The 14,291-nt window shown below is 36.7% G+C and overlaps 1 protein-coding gene across 5 annotated transcripts in view; it reads left to right on the forward strand.

Moving 5' to 3' along the window:
* Positions 1 to 12,328: 12,328 nt before the first annotated feature.
* Positions 12,329 to 14,291, forward strand: part of TTC29 (tetratricopeptide repeat domain 29) — a 93,214-nt gene continuing 91,251 nt past the window's right edge. Inside the window, exon 1 of one of the 5 annotated variants that reach the window (XM_087963059.1) lies at positions 12,329 to 12,391. The gene's annotated coding sequence lies outside the window, so the exon portion shown is untranslated. Of the gene's footprint in view, positions 12,471 to 14,291 lie in introns of all 5 variants that reach the window. The other 4 variants (XM_087963061.1, XM_087963063.1, XM_087963062.1 and 1 more) reach the window with 4 other exon arrangements.

Genomic DNA, 14,291 nt, shown 5'->3' on the forward strand with positions numbered 1-14,291 from the left:
AGTCTGGCACCAGAAAATATTGATAGGAATGCTTTGAAGATATGTTGGGAAAGAGAGAGAAGGGGAAATAGGAAGAGAGGGAGGGAAGGAGGGAGGGAAGGAGGGAGAAGGGAAGAGGGGGAGAGGGGGAGGGAGGGAGGGAGGGAGGGAGAGAGAGAGAGAGGGAGAGAGAGAGAGAGGGGGGGGAGAGAGAGAGAGAGAGAGAGAGAAAATAGTGCCAAAGTGCCAAGTATAAGCTTGAAACAATACCAGTTAAGACCTATTGGCATAATGCTTCTATTTCTTTAGCAAAATGCTGATATCTTCCAGCAATAAATAGAAGGTCTAAATCTTATGCCAATGAATTTGCCGTTCACTTACCAAAAGGAAAATTATATCCTCACTATAAGAGACCTTTAGTTTCATAAAAGCCAGTGTAACTTCAGTTACACCGCTTCAGTTCTTCTGAGAAACTAATATATAGTTCGATAGCAACAAATCTGAAGTTGCAATATTCTGAGATTCTGTCTTGTACTGTAACTTTCTTTGCATTTGTATTATAGGATATACACATATCAAAACACTTAAGATTTACCTCTCAAAATAATGTGTTATTAATGAACCTTGGGGCCATGAGTTGTTCAAAAATAATAATAGATGTAAGGGCTTATTCAAAAGAATGCTTACAGGGCAACTTTAAGGCAGAATTATATAATAGAACTCCATGAGTAAAACAAAAAACAAAAAACTGGTTGGCTGATCTTGTGAAACTGGGATCTGCTATGTTAGTATAATTATGATGATCCACTCCTCTTCCTGCCAGCAGAAGGCAAAGCAATATTCGAACAAAGAGACAACTGCTGTCAGTTGCTCCTGAGAAAACCAGGAGCTGGGAAAAGAGAAATGCAATAATTAAATCATGTTGCTATCACAGCCTTGATGACAAGATCGTATAAATTTAAGTGAATCATCTCCCCCTGCCCCCCTACAAGAAGAAGGAGAAGGGAGATGTACTCTAGATTGTAATAATTGCTGGTTGCTAAGGGAAAAAGCATCAAGGCCAGAGCAGTCATAGTTCCATGCAAGCACACCCTCTAATTATTGAAAAATCTGTGTAGAGTCTCAATGTTAATCAGTCTCTGAGAGATTTCAACTTAGTTTTATGTGGTTAGTGTAGATTTATGGCATTTTTCTTTCTGGTTATTAAAACTGATATTTCACAAGGAAAGATCCTTCTCCAGACAACTGTTAAAATGCAAAGTTTCAGTCATAAAAGAAAACTGCAGAATTATTCCAAGACTATTCCACAGAGGAGCCAAATAAGGAGAATAAAACACATCAAAGGTGGAAGGAGGGGTTGAATGATAAAAAGAATAAAAATTAACTGAATATACAACAGTTGGCTTATAGATTGCAAGTGCTGCCGTGTAATTAATTTCAGTGCTTGTTGCAATTACAGTAATAAACTTACCATGTACAAACACAACATGAACTGCATCATTATTAACAGATGAGTAACAAATTATAGTATTTGTATGAACATGCAACTGGAAAGAGTCATGTTCTTTAATAGGATTCATCAGTTTGAATGATAGAATTTAACACTTAATTTATCAGTCTTACTGCTGTTAACATTAAATTTATGTTAATTCTATAAATTATAAAAATGTAATAAAGACAATGGGTTCCTCATTAGTGTAGCCCCAGATGATGGGCTATGTTTCATAAATTGGGAAATAGTATATCATTATATGATTTAATGATATGTAGGAATCTCTTTTGTTTATTGGGGATGGGATTTTTATCTCTCTGCTGAGGAGGAGAGAGAAACAGTAATTTTGGAATTTATCAGGACAAAGTTGGGGACAGTTGCTTTAGAGCAACAAGTACTAATTCTTCTTGACTGGATCCCTGCTGAATCTAAGAACATATGAACTTGGTGGTAAACATGTAGCTCTCCAGACAATATTGAATTATAGCTACTAATAATCCAGGTCAGCATGGTCCATATTAAGGGTAGTTGTAGGCACAAATCCAACTAAAGCAATTGTGATTTTTCCCTTTCTTGGATCATCTGAGGAGAACTTAGTATTGTACGATGCTGCAACTGGAACATTCTAAAATTCTGACAATTAATAATCTTGCTCCTATCAACTCCTGAAACCATAGGACTGAAACTTTGGTTGCTCCTAGAAACTCAGGGTCAAGCTCTCTATGCCACCCTATGTACCAGAATCCAAATTTAGGGTTTTATAAAATGCAAATTGCTTTAATTAAGGCAGAGGTATCTAATGTACCAGAAAAACATGTGTGGAGGAATAAGGGATTTCTTCCCAACACAAATATTATATTTAGAAAGGAATTATTTTCAGGATTATTAAACAGAAAGAGAAGATTCAATGCTTCTCTACTCCTGCTGAGATCTTATTAATTATCTGATAACTTGGCTATTTTTTTTAATAAAATGCATGTTAATTATCACATGTAGTTTGGTGCTTAACTAATAGTGTCAGGGAAGAATTTGGTAGATCCAGCAGGTTGTTGGAACTTGTTGGTTGTGTAGTTTCAGAAGATCATGCATTTCAACTGGAAGTAGGGACATACACAGCAATGTTCACTTCCTCTCTCCAAATTAGTATCTGAATATCTTTAATCAAGGGAAATAGTGATTTTTTTTCCCCCTGAATGTTGATATGGACAGCACAGTCTGCTGTACAGTCTCTGAACTTAAAGTACACAGCAGCAATGATACCTCTGATATAAAAAACTCCATTGCCTTTAGCACTGCCATGCTTTAAATGCATCAAGCTATTTGTGTTTTTTAGTTTATTTTACAAATAAAAAAGTATAGCTGAAAGCATAAAATAGTAAGCTTTGCGTGACAAAAGTGCTTGTTTCGCAATGAACAAATGGCTATAATTTAGAATTTCTAAAATTTATCTTCAACAGTGTTCCTTTAATGTCTTACAGAACAGTTCCTCATAGCCTAGTAGAGCTATTTCCGTTTCTCAGAGGAGAATAGAAGGTAATAATAAGTAAAAATAATGCTGTTTAATTCCTCACTATCAAACAGTGGACAAAAATAAGACTAACCTAGGTTTCAAATTCCATTTTAACCAGAGATTTGTAGGAAGTAATTTTAGCTTTAAACTTTTTTTTTTTTTTTTTACAATATTCTAGCTGCACCACAACATTCCAACAGAAATCACGCAATATGTCAAATGGGAACCTATGGATTCTACCTGTGGCAGTTTGGACAAGGAAATGCACCCTCGTGAGGGAAGAAATGGTTTCCTCTGGGAACTGCAGCTCTGTTCAAATGGGTTGTGTGAATGCAGAAGTTGGAAATGCTGCAGAGTTTAAAAAACGGCCCTATGAAATTGCAAAAATACCTTTGTTCCAGACACTCAGCTGTCAATAAAAGCAATAATTCTTTCCAACTGTTTTATTGTAGGATAATAAGGTTTAATTCTTATTTTTATTCAGCACAAAAAAAGTGACAAGTCTCACGTTAATCTTCTACCTCAAGAAATGAGATTGCTGCTTTATGATATTTTACTTGTTAAACCTCTTTGTTTTAGAAATTTTCATTAATCCCAAGTTTTTTTGTGCACGGTTTATGTTTCTTTTGTTCTTTTTATTAGCTGTTATCTGGTCAGCTTGAGTATTTTATTTTCTGGTATCTTGGTAATATATAAATGTTGATGCTTCACAAGATTTTGTTTTCATTTGCTAACTGAGTATAAAGTAATATAATTCAATATTACAAGCACATGCCAACATTCAGTATTCAGTTCTGCCTGTTGCTGAATTACTTTGTTTTTATTGTTTACTTGCTTGTTAATATGCTAAAACTGATTTCTATCTGATTTTGCCATGTTCTTCAAAAACAAAATGTTAAACTTTTTTTTTAAAGAACCCCTAGCCCCCACACTGCTTAACAAGCATGTCTGGCCTTAACTAGTTACAAGTTTTTGTTATGAGGATTAAAGAAGTTGAAATGAATAATCAAAATAGGTGCTTTATACTTCCCACATTGAGGATATAGCATAAAATGCTTATACAGTAGGAAAATAGTATATGAATTATTCAGTCTATCCATTCAATCAAGGACCCCCCTCTCCTGCGCTCTGCGCTACTGTCTCCTCGGCCTGGTCGACCGGGGCGTCTTTCCCTCTGGTTTGGGGGCGGGAGCCAAGCTCTCAGCCACCTTGCTGTCTTGGCTGGAGTTTGGTTGGAATGCTAATATATTCTTCTATTCTGCAATAGAAAAAATAAATGGAGGAAGAGTTGTGGCATTATAAGCTATTAAACATAGAAATGCCCAGCTTGATCATTCTTGCAATCAGTCAAGAATCTGCCATTTTAAGGCAACCAGAGGAATCAGAGATGAAAGGATAGCTATCGAAATGAAACCAGAAAAGAACTGTAACACATTTCTCAGGAAATGAACACAAAATGGGGAGTAAAAAACATTGGTATATCAACTTTATTTGAGAATTTGAATGCTTTACTATTACAGATAGTACATGACTTACAATCATTTATTTAGTTACTGTTCAAAGTTACAATGGCACTGGAAAAAGTTACAACCATTCCTCATGCATAAATCCAATATAGCATTCTCCCAGTCATGTGATCAGAATTAGGTGCTTGGTGACCATTTTCTAGAAAGCACAATGACCTGAAAACATTCCATGGTGCAGTTTTTTGTTGTATATCCTATTATTATTGAAAGGTTAATTTAAAGGTTATATTCAAATATTTGTTAACATGAATGTATCTCAATTCTTCTTAGATTATGTTCCATTTTTAAAGAGCAGCGATAGAAGTTCTGTAAAACACATCAGTATTTTTCTTTGGTCATCTAATACCATAGCTTTTGTACATTCAGATCATAAATTGTTTGATGCTTATTAAAAGTTTCTAAAAATTAGGGAAGGTTTTTCAAAGTGTTTATCTATGGTTGGTTTTGCTAATTGGGAAAATAATACAAATAATTTACTAATTAAATATAAGGCAACAGCATAACACTTGACAAACAAGTAACAGGAAAACCACAAGGTTTTTGGCTGTCTTCAATCCTGCTAAAATAAAAATTCAGCTTAACATGCACAATTATTGGATTAAACTAATTAAATATAAAGACTTTTGTTCTCCTGAGTGGATAATTTGTCACTTTTTTATCTCTCGTGGTTTAATTAAATGCTTGCCCCATGGCTAATCAGTATAATTAATAAAACAACTTTTTCATGTGATATATAGAGAATATTAGGATGGCCTCTGTTAAAATATGAGCAACAAATATGTGACTAAAAACGATAAATATTTTTTCACCCACAAGTATTACAACATTAGGCAAACTAAGATATTCCTACTAGAAGAATATGATTAGCATGAGAAAAACAGCAAAAGTGACATGTATAATCTCACAACTTTAAAATGTCATTATATGTAGGTCTGCAATTTAATATAGTTGGTCAAAAAGTAGTATTTTAAGGTTCCAGTCTTTTAAGAATACAAACCTTCCAAAGCATATTCTCTTAACCCTTTTTTTCATTTTTAATATTTTTCTTCCTTTGTGTTTTACTTCTCTGTCTTATTCTTTATTGCTAATTCACTTTTTAACCTTGGTGTAGCAGAATACTTCATGGGTAGCCAAGAAAACAAACAAACTGATCAATGAACAAAATAACCCAGAGTTGAGGCACAAATTATTACTGGGCTCAAATTATCATACATTGGATATATTATGTGAACACTACTCTGTAGAAGTATCCAATGAATTGTCATGCTATCTAGATTTTATTCAAATTGTGGAATACTTTGCTGAATTAGTTGCTGAAATAAATAAGTAAATCTGTGTTTGTAGAGTCTATAGCCCTCCAACAACATCCTACATCTCTTGCTTCTGGCTGCTATGAGCTTGTGTTTGATTTTTGAACACTTTTAAAGAGAGTTGCTTACCCTGTCAACTTTTGTTACAGAGCCTCCTTTCTTTGAACTAGTTAATTCTCATCTTTTCTCATCACTGTGGCACTGACTGCACCAGTCCTTTGACAACTGTTTCAAGGACTACAGATATATCTTCACTTTTGCTTCTTAAGGCACCACCAATAGAAAGGCCTTTGTTTCTTCTTATTCCCTTCTCAGGCTGTTAAGTTATCCAAGTGCAAACACGTTAAAAGAAAAAATGGGTTAGGGATCTTAATTTAACATCTCGTACCCCACTCCAATTCCCTTATGAAATCCTGTATACTCTCTCTTCTCATTATACTCACTCTCTTTGGAAATTGTCATACAGGTGGCTCTTATCCCCTAAAATATTAGTTTATGATGCTTTGATTTAAAGTAAATGGTTTTATGCTGTAAGCCATCTAGCACACAGTACCATAGATTAGCAATGGGAGGAAGGTGTTTGAAAAACCTCAAATAAGAAGTTGATAGTTCTTGAAAGAACAATCTGTCCTTGTCTGCTACATGTGAAGAGGAGAAAGAAAAAGAAGTAGGCTTTTCTTTTTCTTCTTTGAAAAAGGTTTCAAAGCCAGTAAATTCAATTCTAGTTCTTGTCCTTGCCTATTTCTAGTTCTAGTCCTTAAAGCTGCACCTGAGAGGATTTTCAAACAATTAGATCTTAGCATCTTTACTCGAACTAAAAAGCCCTACTTTCAGTCATTCACAACTTAATTATAATTTAGACTATTGCAATGCAGAGTCTGTGCAGCCGCCTTTGAAAACCACTTGGAAAATCCACTCATTTCAGAATACCGCAGTTCCTATAGAATGATGCTACTAGGTATTTTAATGTAACACCTTTGCTTCTGGAACTTCACTGGTAGCCATTATATTCTAGTTGCCTTACATCACAGGAGACCTGAATATCTTCAGGGAAGTCTACTCCAACTAGTTTTTGCTTATCCAATCAGATCTGAAGAGTGCATTCTCTTTGGGTCCTTTCCTTAAAACAGTGTAATGTGCAGCAGGGCTCTCCAACCTTGGCAACTTTAAGACTTGTGGACTTCAATTTGCAGAATTCTGGGAGCTGAAGTCCATAGGTCTTAAAGTTGCCAAGGTTGGAGACCCCTGATCTACAGAGATACTGTATATCAGTGGTGGTATGCTACCGGTTCACTTGAACCGGTAGTAAAAAAAAAGCCTTCGATGACCAGCTGAGAGGAGAAAGAAGAGACAAACGCAGGATCAGCCCTTCCACCCACCGCTGCGCTTTTCTCTTCTTTATCCTCTCAGTTGATTGGTGCTGCAGGCCTCGGCTGGTGTGGGGAAAGCTGCGCACGGGCATTAGGTACACATACATGCGTGCGCGATCACCAAACCGATAGAGGAACAGGTAGGATCCCACTGCTGCTGTATATGAACCTACTGTCACGACGCCACTCCCTAGTCTCACATTTATGTACACCTGGAGATACCTATTAAGATTGTTGAAAGCTATGAAGACCTGATTCTTCTGAAGGATTTTGGCTGTGGAGAGAGCAGTCCCCTGCTGAAGTATAGTTTGATTCATCCTTTTCATACAAAAAAAACACACCCCATTATCTTTATTCTTGTTATTTCTTTGTTATTTGGATGCATATTTTTAAACCTTTTGCTGGAAAAGGTTTTGTGAATTAGGATGGCATAAAAGACTTACTAAAATTTTCATCCACTTTTCATATGTACCGGTAATTCTTTGCATAGTATTCCGAAGGGAACTTTGTCCTAAACAAAACAAAGCAAAATGTTATTTTATGTTCTTTATCTAAACATAGGTATCATTAATAATAACACTCTATTCCTTTTTAAAGCCCCAGTTATTTAAAATTTGAAAAAAAATATAGCTGTTATAGGTCAGGGCTTGGAAAGCATTTATTCAAATTACTTTGCATTTCTTGTGGCTTTATCATAAAAACAAAGTAAACACCCATTGCAAATACATACAATAAAAGCACTTTGGCCTGTCTTGCCATTTTTGTTCATTAATTCTTGAAGCAGCCCTTCCAACTACCTTGCCTAAGGCAGGCAAAACCTCTGGTTCTTTATGCTGAAGAAGGGAAGAACATTTTGGCAGAGAATATAAGTTTATAGTTACTATTCATTTGTAAATTATTATATTTCTGATTTGTTTCAGTTTTCCCCCACAGTCTTGCTGTAAGTAATGTAAGTTATACTACTATTATTAAAACAAATCATCTCATGATCTAAAATTGAAATAAATTGAAGTTTAGCACCAGATTTAGCACCATACATATGTATTATAGGCACACAGACTGTATGTGTATACAGATGTAAAGTAGGACAGAAACCAGCATATAAATGAATTCAGACATTGAAAACTGCTTATTTATAAATTGGTGAAGACAAATTCTACTTTAACAATATCAGCAATTTAAAGAAAATATCATCTTCCTCATTTTTTAGAAAAAAATAATAGCAACTTTATGATGTTATGTTCTGCATAGAAGAATAAGTAATTAAAATAAAACATACCTTGTATGATTTCTAGTGTGTGTCAAACTTTTCAACTTACAATTTCCAAACGTTAGGGGTGCTCAAAAGTTGTGACATGCCTTGGAGATTGTAAAGATATTTTGATTACTTTTAATATAATTTAGATGTGCTTGGTAAGTAACTTTGTAAATATTGAAACTTTTTAACACTTTGCTTGTTTCATTTGATGAGTTCACTAAGAACAATGTTCAATTGTAAGGATGTTTATACTTCCTTAGACAGACTTCTATATATTGTAACTTAGTTCAAAAAAAGGCATGTATATATACACAATAATCCATACACAAAATTACATTTATGTTTCCAAGAGGGGAAAAAAACTCCCATGTGATAAAAAGAACAATGTACATTTCAGTTTATGTGCTTATTTTCTATACAAATCCAGTAGTTTAGATGTCAAAGAAACAGCATTGGCAAGAGAATTGTTGAAAATCCCTGTGCTAGTATCATAGTATCATTTTTCTCTCTACAGAATCCACACATTTAATCCAATTATTTTAAGTTATATGGACATAAATGAACTTATTTTTAGAAAAATTATTTAGCTTCTATTATACACTGTATTCCAACAGTCAAAATATTTTAAAATAACTTTTATTAACAAAGCATACAATGTAGTGTGTGTGTGTGTGTGTTCATTGTGCACTCAACATATTGGATGTATAGACTATAATGTTCAATAATCATATATTATCAAATACTTGACCATATTAGATTCTTGATCAATGTGTTTGCTTATTCCTAAAGCAAACATATTGATCAAGAATCTAATCAGAGTTTAGCATAGAGAGATTCCAGCAACTATTACATTGTTGTAAGCTAAGTAGAATGTTGATCTGAAACGTTGATGGAAGATTGGATCTTTTTTCCTATTTTTCAATATTTTAATATTTATAAAATTTTATTCCCAAATTATGTGAGGTTACTAATGTTGTGTAGAATGTCTGCTAGACAGTTTGAGAACCTGTTATCTGGAGTATTTGGTAGAGCTATGCGGAGTAAGTGTGGTGGCCTAGAGGTGGAGGTGTGGGGCTCTTGCCTCACAATCAGGAGGCTGTGAGTTTGATCCTAGGTTGAGGCAGATATTTCTCTCTCTGGGCACACTGAGAGTATATCTGCTGAATAAAACTCCACATTGGCAACAGGAAGGGCATCCGGCCATTGTTGTGGTTTGCTGGCAGCAGGTGCGGACGGCTGAGGTCTCTGACAGCAAAGACTCGGATGAGGGGCCTGCATGTGATGCAGGGATGGGGCCAGGACTATCAGAGAGTGAGGTGCTGCCTTCGGAGCTTGTGGAGTCTGACAGCAGTGATGCAGAGGACCCCAAGGATCCTGTGCCCAGCGCATGTATGCTCAGGGCTGCTTGAAGGAAAAAGCAGCTGCAGCAGCATGGGCGACTTGGGAGTAAGGCTGCAAGGTGATGGCCCCTCCCATAAGGGGTAAAAGCCAGTCCTCGGGGGTTGGGTTCTTTGCAGGAAGCAAAGTAGTTCTTTCAACTCCAAGTTCTTGTGCAAGTCCTGTCTATTCTGGTTTGTTTTCTGAGACTGTTGGTTTTGGATATTTCCCTGCAATTAATCTTGTGTTCTTGGCAGCCTTTCACAACCTTGAAAGGGCTTGTTCTTATCTGGGACAATTAGTTTAACGACTCTTTCTTGTGAATGAACAGAATTCACAGAGACACATTAAAAAAGGTTTGCTTTTATATATACTTTGTGTTTATTTGATTTGACCAAGGCTTGGGTCGGAACAGCCTCTAAACTCAAATTCAGCTCTATTCAGTTGCCCAGACTCCACCCCACAAGGGATTATGTGGTCATTAAAAAAGAGAATGATGCAGACTAAGTATCTGAAAAATTTTTATAAAGCATTTAAGAGTGAACAAAAGCCTTTCTCTTTAATGAATCCATGAAGTCCTATGCTGTTTGCAAGACTTCCTGTTATCTGCCTGTTTAGGAGTTCACACAGCTATTCGTTTTGCTGGTTGCTTTCTTTCTTCAAAGAGAGCTGCTTCATTTGCACTAACCATCTCTGTGAAACATAGGAAACCCTTCTATTTGTGTTTTTGAAGTTACACAGCTGTTAGAGATTTTGGAGGCATTAAGCAGTTACAGGTACTGGGCTATAAGTCAGGTGAACATGAATTGTAATTCTGCCTTAGGCAGAAAAGACAGCTGGGTGACCTCAGGCTTAGGAAGAAGGACGTGGCGAGCCACTTCTGAAAATGTTTACAAGAAAACGTCTTGGATCTGTCTGCTTGAGAGTCAAAACTGACTTGAAGCCATGCACATGGGACAAGTGGCACTGCTAAACTAGCAATCTGTTTTATGGAAGTTTAAGGAAATTGTTGAAATTGATACTATTTAGCTCTGCAAACAAGGACTCTAACAAATATTACTTTTAACAAATGACTTTCCTTTCATTTAGATTAAAAAGTCATAACAATGATTTAAGATATATTACACATCAGAGGTGGTATTCAGCAGGTTCTGACAGTTCTGGAGAACCAGTAGCGGAAATTTTGAGTAGTTCAGAGAACCGGCAAATGCCACCTGAGTGGCCCCGCCCCATCTATTCTCTGCCTCCCGAATCCCAGCTGGTCAGCTAGGTCTTCTTTTGTTGCTTTGCACAGGAGAACAGAGCTGGAAAGCAGGTTAATGGGGTGGGGAGGGAATGGGATTTTGCAGTATCCTTCCCCTGCCATGCCCACCAAGCCATGCCATGCCCACCAAGCCACGCCCACGAACCATTAGTAAAAAAAACTGAATCCCACCACTGCTACACATATCAAATAATAACAGTTGGTTGCAATTGGTTTGATATAGGATATGCTACTTCATTCATGTCAGAAGCATCACAATTAAAATAAGGCATACTATACAGCATAACATTTTAAATACAGCCTTAAAATGCATACAAGTGTACAAGTTAAAGAGATTTTCCCCAGAAACTAGCAATGTTAATTGCATTCTGTCACACTGCCATGAGGTCCTTAAGTGTACACTGATCAGAACACAAAGGACAAGTATACATAAGTGATGTTTTTTGCATGTCACCACAATCGCAAAGAGCAGAATCCACCATTTGTTCAGAGCATCTCTGGATCTTGTTGCACCCATGCGCAGTCTATAATATTCCTTCATTGCTAAGGAAATGAAAATAGGACTTTGACAAAACAGGACAGGAAAAGAATTGCATTTTTGAACTTTGGTGCTGGAAAGGACTCTTGAGAATACCATGGACTGCCAAGAAAACGGACTGATGAATCATCGAACAAATCAGAATCGGAATTTTTCACTCTAGGTCCAAGTGACCAGGGTCATTTACTCTTAGACACTTATGAAGACCCACCTACTAAAGAAAGTAGAAGAGGAACAAGTATATGGAGTACGTGGCAATGGGGGCACTGTTCCTGGAGAAAAAATCTGGTTGCTAAGAGTCCACAACATCTGTATGACAATCAGTAAAGGATTGATATATAAATGTTATTTATTTTACTAGATTTCTATGCCATTCATGCCTGACTTTGACGATCAGTAAGAATTAAACGTAACAACATAAACACGTAACAAAACGCATAGTAATATACGCTGGTGATAAATAAACGCTGTTCATTGTTAATAATAGTAACTGAAGCACACCGGTATGGCTAGCGACGCTGAGACAACAGCTCCAAGCAATAGCTTCATCCCTTCGAGGCAACTTCGGCGACCACTTTCTCCGAAGACGGTCCCGGGGAGAACCCCACGCAGCGCCGAAACAGAAGGACCGGCCTGCCCTGGGCGGAACGTTCCGTAGTCCCGCCCGGCCCCCTAAGCTAAGCGCCGCCCCGCTACCATGGTAACGAGGACGCGTCCTTCTTCCCCCTTAGGGAGGCTGGCGATCGGGCTCGGGGGAGAGATTCGAGGCAGGTACTGCGTGCGTCCATTCGGCCCCTTTTCCCACCTCTTTTTGGGGGTGTCGATTGGATTGATATATACACTGAGGTACGTGTCGTTTCGAAATGGGGTGGGTGGGTGAAAGATCATTGTTGGTCAGCCATCCTTCTCCGTTGTGCCCGAGGGAAGAAGAGAAACGCGACGTGGAGCCGTTTTGCCTATCGGAGAAAAAACAAACAAACCCAAAGCTATTGCTGGAGGAAGGAGGGAGAGGATCCACCGCAACGAGTGGCTTCTCTTTTTACTTCGGGGATTGGTGGGAGCCGAGTGGGGAAAACGGTTCCTTAACTGGAAGAGCTTTATAGCTATCGCTGCCTTAAGAAATATTATCAAAATATTCTCAAATATCCATTTCATCCTGGGCACCCTTTTTTGAACTATTACCATCTGGCAGACGGTGCAGAATATTAAAGCACAAATAGGCTGAAAAACAGCTTCTATCCCAGGGCAGTAGCTCTTTTGAATTCTACTGTATAAGTGCGGTGTTAGTGCGGTGTTGAATCGATCATTTAAGGTTGCAGTGCGGGAAAGACCTAAGATACTGCCTTTATTACAGCAAGATGCTCCAAATGAGCCTAGAATGCTTTCTGAGATTAACATTTCTTCTTCTTTAATCCTATTTCCTTGTTTTAATGAAGAATAAAACACACGTCTTCCTCTTTGCAGACCTTAAATGTTATAGCTTAGTTTTATAATTTTAAGTACAACTTCACTGTATAAGAAACTGAACATTATGGTAGATACTGTTCCCTCCCATTATAATAAAAGAGAAGTACTGAACAATTCAAGCACTGTTTATAACCAATTTGGTTTCATGGGTGTGTGGGGGTGTTTGTATGTGTGTGTGTGTATTATCTTTAATCCAGAAAAATTTGTCAATTTTTAGCAAAATATTACACAGATTTTTAATACATGTGATCTGTTTCTCAAGTAAAGGTTAAGGTTTCCCTATCCAGAAGTGTCTGACTTCAGAAGGGCACAGTGTTCATCTCTGTTTCTTGGCTGAGGGAGCCAGCATTGTCCAAAAAAATGCTGTTTTTGTTTTCGGTGGTCATGTGGTCAGCATGGCTATATGCCAAAGGCAGAAGAACACTGTTACCTTCCCACAAAAGTGGCACCTAATTATCTACTTACATTTGCATGCTTTTGAACTGCTAGGAGGGCAGGATAATTTTGCTGTAGTAAAGTTATAAAATGACCCAGTTTCTTTGTTATGATTACTATGAATTTAATCATGATAGCTACAGAGGTAGCTAATATTGTCTAATATTTAGACAAGTCTTCCTCCAGCAAAAGGTTAAAAATAGTCTTCCATTAAAGCATCAGTGAAAACAATCTACAATAAAATAATAGTCCATAACAAAAATAATGGAACTACAATAATGTAATAAGAACAACTATAACTTCAGTATACATTTATGAATGTAGGGGCTTATTTCCCTTTGGAAAGAGGGACACTACTAAAAAGACCACTACATTGTAAACCAAATTTCTTAGGGAGATCTCAATGTTTTTGTTTTATGTGGGAGATTAATGTTTTATTTTAACATATAGGGGTCTGAGTAGTATTTTGAATAATATTTGATAATATGTTACCACTTTTGAATACATTGTATATTTTGCCTATTCTGAGATTTGTACCTAGCTTTCATTTGACATCTTATGTTTTATTTGACTTCATTAACCTATATTATTAAAGTTACTTTAATAATATAGTCTAATTATTTGTAATCTTTTTCTATGCCAGCATTTGCATTTTAGCTTGAAACAGAATACACCATCATTTCTTCTATTTTGATTCTATCTCATGGCAAATATTTTGTTATATGAACTTTTCCTATCAGAAAAATCTAGATCAGTCTAATTATC

The sequence above is a fragment of the Notechis scutatus genome, chromosome 4 (genome assembly GCF_049901735.1).
Source record: "Notechis scutatus isolate UNSWTSFEM ecotype Mainland chromosome 4, rNotScu1.2, whole genome shotgun sequence".
Taxonomy (NCBI): domain Eukaryota; kingdom Metazoa; phylum Chordata; class Lepidosauria; order Squamata; family Elapidae; genus Notechis; species Notechis scutatus.